Source organism: Rutidosis leptorrhynchoides, chromosome 4 (assembly GCF_046630445.1).
Source record: "Rutidosis leptorrhynchoides isolate AG116_Rl617_1_P2 chromosome 4, CSIRO_AGI_Rlap_v1, whole genome shotgun sequence".
NCBI classification, from domain to species: Eukaryota; Viridiplantae; Streptophyta; class Magnoliopsida; order Asterales; family Asteraceae; genus Rutidosis; species Rutidosis leptorrhynchoides.
This window is the reverse complement of record NC_092336.1, coordinates 538405708-538412260: the sequence shown is the minus strand read 5'-3', so window position 1 is coordinate 538412260 and position 6553 is coordinate 538405708. Positions and strand designations below refer to the sequence as shown.

The window sequence follows — 6553 nt, the reverse complement described above, 5'->3', positions numbered from 1 at the left end:
ATGGAAGCACCTACAATAAATCACTTGAAGGCGGCCAAGAGGATACTTCGCTACATCAAAGGTACGATTGACTATGACCTGTTTTATTCGCCTTCTGATCACTTCAAGCTAGTTGGATACAGTGATAGTGATTGGGCTGGAGACATAGATGATCGTAAGAGTACGAGTGGTTTCGTGTTCTATATGGGAGATACGACGTTCACATGGAGCTCGAAGAAGCAACCCATTGTGACTCTGTCAACGTGTGAAGCCGAGTTTGTAGCAGCAACATCGTGCACCTGTCATGCAATATGGCTCAGGAAGTTAATAAATGAGCTTAAGTTTTTCCAAAAGGAAGCTACGGAGATATATGTGGATAACAATTCTGCGATTGCTCTAGCAAAGAATCCAGTCTTCCATGATCGAAGCAAGCACATCGATACGAAATAAAGAGGTGCAGATAAAGTACACGAAGTCATTCGACCAAGTTGCTGATATTTTCACAAAGCCTCTAAAACATGAGACTTTTCAGAGATTACGGAATATGCTCGGAGTGAAGAAATCAAGTTTTAGGGGGGGCTGTTGGAAACTAAACTTGATTTGGGCTATTTGTTTTGGATATGGGCTTACAAGTATACAAGTATATGGATCAAGATTGTAGTCCAATATCTAGAAACTTCATGTAACGTGTAGTAGTCAATGTGTGTAGAATAATCATGTAAAAATATCAAAGTCTAGAAAATACTTAGGAAATATCTAGATATTAGTTGATGAAGAGTTCTAGACTACTCCATTGAGTAGTATAAATAGAGGGCTTCACCCCTCATTTGTAATCAAGCAAATCAAGTAATAAACAAAGCCTTCAAGATTAATCAAACATTTAAATCATCAATCCTCTCTTCCACAAATAATATACACATAACCTCCTATTTCCAACAGATCACGGCTTGCAACCGATTGGCATGGAAGCGTCTTTGATAATATAATAATGATTGTGGTGACAAGAATAATTGAATACAATAAAAACTTCCTGTCGAAGGAGGCTAACGAATAGGAACCAAAAAAAATAAGCCGATTAAGAATTTCAAACTTTGAGAATTATAAATTATAATATTCAAGGAATATAATAATTATGAAAGAGGGCATATAATTGATTTTGTGATGACGGCTGCTATTGAGGTGATACGGCTAACGGTGAAAAAAAAAGGAGGAAGATGAAATTTGGAGTTAGGTTTAATACAGATACCATGTTGAATTGTGAAGTGAGTTATTATTCGAATGTCTGCATCGTACATAAACATTATCCATATATAGACTAATACCTAACCAATTGCTAAAGGGCTAAGCCCAACACATAAATACATGGGCCAATAAATATGGACTAACAGTACAATCTTCCTTGATTCAACCGGTTAGATCTGCCAATGGCGGGTTCAGAGAAATTGGTTGATTGGGGCGTACCTTTTTTGATGACAAATCGTGAAAAAGCGGTTAAAAACAACGTTATATTGATGTGATGGAAAAATAGCATTGATCTATTTTAAAACAACTTTAATGAATTATAAGCATTGCAAACTTGGATAATACTGAGACATTTTAACAACATACTACGTACTTATAAATTATAATTATAAAGAACAATTACTACTCCAAAAAGAGTGACACAAATTTTTAAAATAAAATAGGTTTTTATTCCAGTTAGATATATATAAACTTTCAGCTTTTTTAATCTGCATGTGGACTTGTAAATCGTAATTGTACAATGTCTTTGAATTAGATAATTAAATAATGACATGTATAAATAGATAATGGTAATCAATAACATACGTTTCAAATAGGTTAAATCAACTATTGACTATTTCGAAACTTAATGATACCCTTCAACGGTTCGGTTATTTTTAGAATGTGGACTTCAATCTTCTATCTATATCTATCTATATCTATATCTATCTATATACTTATTATATATAAAAGAGAGTTTAAAATCCTAATTGTCATCAAATGCGTTTAAACATGGTTTAATGACAACTGTAATTTACAAGTGTCAAATTAGGTGTGATTAAAATTCAACTATTAAATTAAATTAAATACGTAAATACAAAATTTTTTTTACACTAATCACGACAACAATTTTTTTTTTTTTTTTACAATTCTTTCAGGTATTATGTAATTTTAATATTGTTTGATGTTTAATGCTCTATTAATTTTGCTGTTGTTTTAAAGTGATTTATAAATTATGAATTTGCAAATTGATAGTCTCTAATTATTGGTGTATATATCAGTTTATTTTTTTTATTTGATTACTAAATTTATGAGCCCGTGCGTTGCACGGGAACTCATCCGCAAACATTGTTGGTTTTTAAATTTTTATATGAAATAACGTTCTTATAGGAAAAGTGTGAATAGTAATGTTCTGGTTGAAATAGTAAAATAGATGTAAATTAGATTAGATTATAATCTAATCATTTGATATTAAATGTATTAGATATCAATATATAAAATCGATATAGAAGTCCAATGGGTCAAACATTGGAGGGTAAATTGTAGACTAAATTGAAAGCAAGTTACACTTCTGGCCTCTAGATTTGATAAACAGTAAGAATTATTGTTGGGTGGAGGGATTCTGATAGAATATCTGCCATTTGAAGATATGATAGGTAAAGAATCTCAAGTAACATTCGAAGAGTTTGACGAATCCAGAGGATACTTTCTATTAGTTGTTCCCGGAGAAGTGCAAAAGATCACATCTTCATGTAGTTCGGACAAGAAAAAAGATAATTACAATTAGTATAGTCAGAAATATAACTAATAATTAATTAAGAACACTACATAAAAACGGAAAGTTCCACACATGTAATCAATAAATGTATATGCCATTAACAACCCACAATGGATCAGAATGCATAGAAAAATAAACTTAAAGAGCAAAATAATAAACATTTAAGATACCGCAGACCAGTGAGTTGTTAAGAAACGATCCAAACGTATAGCTCAAGCCAAACAATACAAAGAAACAAATCAATTTACCCAAACAGATCCACAAAACCATCTTTGTTGAGCCCATGGCGAGGACATATTAAGACACATTAGATACAGTATATTATAAAGTTGTTGAAGCAACGTGAGTCAATTTGTGACGACGTAAGTCATAGACGTGATTAGCTAAATGGCTACAAATGTCCTTCAGATCCCACTCATGCCCAAAACGGTAAGAATGATGACCGTTTGTGAGACATCTTTCAACTGTGACATGATGAAACGAATGGAATAATCTATCCCGATACGTACCGGAAGAGAACTACTTATGGTCCAGATGTAAGTGGCAATTTCGACCCATTTACTTATAAATCGGACAACTTAGGTTGTGTTTTTTGTCACAAATGGGTCAAATTTTAACAACTTGGGTGTGTTTTTTGTCCCTGAATTTGTATTTTTAAGTTTTGGTTATGAGATCTATAAGGCATTTCATATTTGTAAAATAACAGTTCTTAATTAGTAACATGTATAAAGTGGTACTTATATGTACGTCGAGAAGAAGGCAGCTGCGTCCATGTGGTGTTGAGTCGTTTGGTCTTTTTGCTATCCATTGCCTGTATACCACTTCTTCAATTGTTTTCATTCGGTCGTCTATTTGCAGATCTAGAATTGGTGTTATATGTGCTGCCTGCACCATCCTACAGTATAAAGAAGTTAATTTTTTAGTGTTGGCTGTAACATAATTTTAGAAATAGCATATACACATGAAACTGAATGATAATAGATTCACTATGTGAATCTACGTTACACCTACGAAATAGATCAGCAATCGAAGATGACGAATATTTGTGCGTTTTGAAACATTAAAAGACAATTATGTTTGAAAGTAAAAAAAAAAAAATATTAAAAGACTTACTTGTAAAAAAAAAAAAAAAAAACATTAAAAGACTTGCTTACAAAGCAACAATAAAAGGCAATGAGAAGAACAACCCGTGTATAAAAATATAAAGAAATCAATAACTCTAATATAACAACCAAACCAACAACAACTATCACACTATAGAACAATGCAACATACTTATTATGATTCCAAAATTAGCTAAAGAACAGAAGTAAACACCATAAAAACAAAAATTATAATAATTACCAGCATAGCATAAGTTTAAAAACCAAAAAGTAAAAAAGACAAACTTTTACCAGCGATCAAATTTACAAAGTTGTTGTTCATTCAAATTAACGACAGATTCCAACATTAATACAATTACAAAATTAAATTTATAATGCTGTTATAGATTGGAAAGAAACTGCACCTGCTGAAGTAAACAGCATAGAAAGCCGATTGATTGAATAAACGGCTGCAAATTCTTATGTTCATACTGCTAGAAGTAAACCGCTAGGTTTTGATATGGGCCATCTATGTGCAGCAAATAGAAGAATATTAGCACAAGAACTGTTCATCTTGTAACTTTTTCTCGGATGGATTTTTCCTTCTGCATAGTTTCGATCTCCAATGCATCCAACTCCTGATCGAGTACCTGACAGAGATCCATCACAACACTCTCGTGGACCTTTTGCCACAAGTGAGCACGGAAGATCTAGATAAGAGAGATCTTAAGGGTGGGAATCTTCCCATGCATGAAAATTCCAGTCAAATCCGGTTGCACTTGAAAACCGACGTAAACATTAGCTCTATTGATAGTTGGCGACCACCAAAGTGTGAACCTACGATTTGGAATTTGGTTCAACCCTGATCTCTGAGCATTAGTCAGCTTTTTGTACTTCATTGACTCCTCAAAACCTGATGCTTTCTCCCAAAACAAACCCTCCCAAGTTGGGAAACTGCAAAACAATAAGATAAGGATTACTATAACATTCTGGTAATCCAAACTTAAAAAAACAATAGAAAACTCGTGTGTATAACATTTGAATAGAAGTTGGAAAGAAATAGTAAAACGTACTATGTTCCCTTGAACAATGTATGCTCCAGAATTCCTTCAACACCACCAAGTGCTTGGATATCCTTTACCCTTACCTTCCGTTTTTATTACGGTTACAGGTCAAATGTATACCATCTATATCCACTTCATTTACCCAAAAGTTAAATAGAGGTCAATAGTATTGAATATACTAATGATAGGCCATTATTGGAATTAATGTGATATATATTCTTCATATAAAATTCAATCTAGGAAAGTTGATTAAATGATCAATATAATTATGGATTTTAAATGGGATTCATTTTACGCAACAAATAAAACAGTAGTTTACGATAAATAAAAGATAAACAAAATTTAAAGATATACCACATAGGAGTAAAAGAATTGTTGTGTCTTTAACTAGTTTTTGCTACCTGAGATGGGAGCTTCAAGAAAACTACCATTCTTCTCTCTACCTTCAAACAGACAAAAATATGAATTAAAGGTGGCAAAATGAGCCAGATAATTTAGGTCACAGTGAATAATTTATGAAACATGCCATATTAGATCAGGTAGTGAATGAACGACTAATCATCTCAAATAGTCAAAATATTAAACAATTCTTCCTTGCTATAATGAATAGAAGTTAGTTAGTAGCACCTTAATTGGGTCCACTATAAAACTAAATGGAAGACAAAAATAGCAATCTATAAGTACTATGTAAAGCTGGAAATTCTAACAAAGATGACTAAGTTGAGTTAGCTTATTTATTATTACTATTATGTTTTTTTTATTTCAAATGGGTATAACATTTAGAAAATTCCCCTTATCCATCTTGCCATTGTTCCAACCCACTGAATTTGGATTGACTGATGATTAAAATAAAAGACAAACCTAGATCATAGAAAGAAACGATACTGTTTTGTACTATCGATTAACATTATACCGAATGATATCAAATTTAAAGGGTTAAAAAAACAAAATCAAAAACCCTAACAAAAAATACGACGATCAACTATCACAAAAATCAATGTATATCGCCACGAAATATAAATCCAACATTATAGAACTTTGAAACTTACAAATTTTTGAATGAGACGATAACAGCAATTTCACTTTCGCGACGTTAGATTTCTTCGACATCTATTAGTATTTAGACGTCGTTACACGTCATTTTTATATACTCGAACAGTAAGTAATCGCAAGTAAAGTGACAAATCGAAGAAGATGATTAATCGGGTGTTGTGATGCAATCGGCCGGTCAATTTTGATCAGAGAGCTGAGAGATTCATGTGAATTTGCGAAGTAGTTGTGCTAGGGTTTTTTATCCTCGAAGGGATGAGAAGCAATAATAGATCGATGCAGTTAAAAAAAATTAGGTTTCAAAGGGCAAGAATGAGAGGCAAGAATGGACACGTAATTTCTTGAATTTAATTAGTATTAATCTTGATTAGTCCTGTAATTTACACCTCAGCATAGTAATTAGAGGTATTAATCTTGATTAATTCTGTAATTTACACCTCAGCAGAGTAATTAGAGAGTTAATCTCAATTTGACACGTTGGAGTATCTTTCATGATTTATATAATGTTATAGATTATAGATAGATTATAGATTATAGATTATAGATTATAGATAGATTATAGATTATAGATTATAGATAGATTATAGATTATAGATTAT

At 32.1% G+C, this 6553-nt stretch overlaps 1 long non-coding RNA gene across 1 annotated transcript; it reads right to left on the bottom strand.

Moving 5' to 3' along the window:
• Positions 1-2886: 2886 nt before the first annotated feature.
• Positions 2887-6241, bottom strand: LOC139845073 (uncharacterized). Its single transcript, XR_011758193.1, has 4 exons — positions 5954-6241; positions 4914-5347; positions 4266-4794; positions 2887-3653 (listed from the first exon to the last, which is right to left on the bottom strand). It is a non-coding gene; the product is annotated as an uncharacterized lncRNA (long non-coding RNA).
• Positions 6242-6553: the final 312 nt, after the last annotated feature.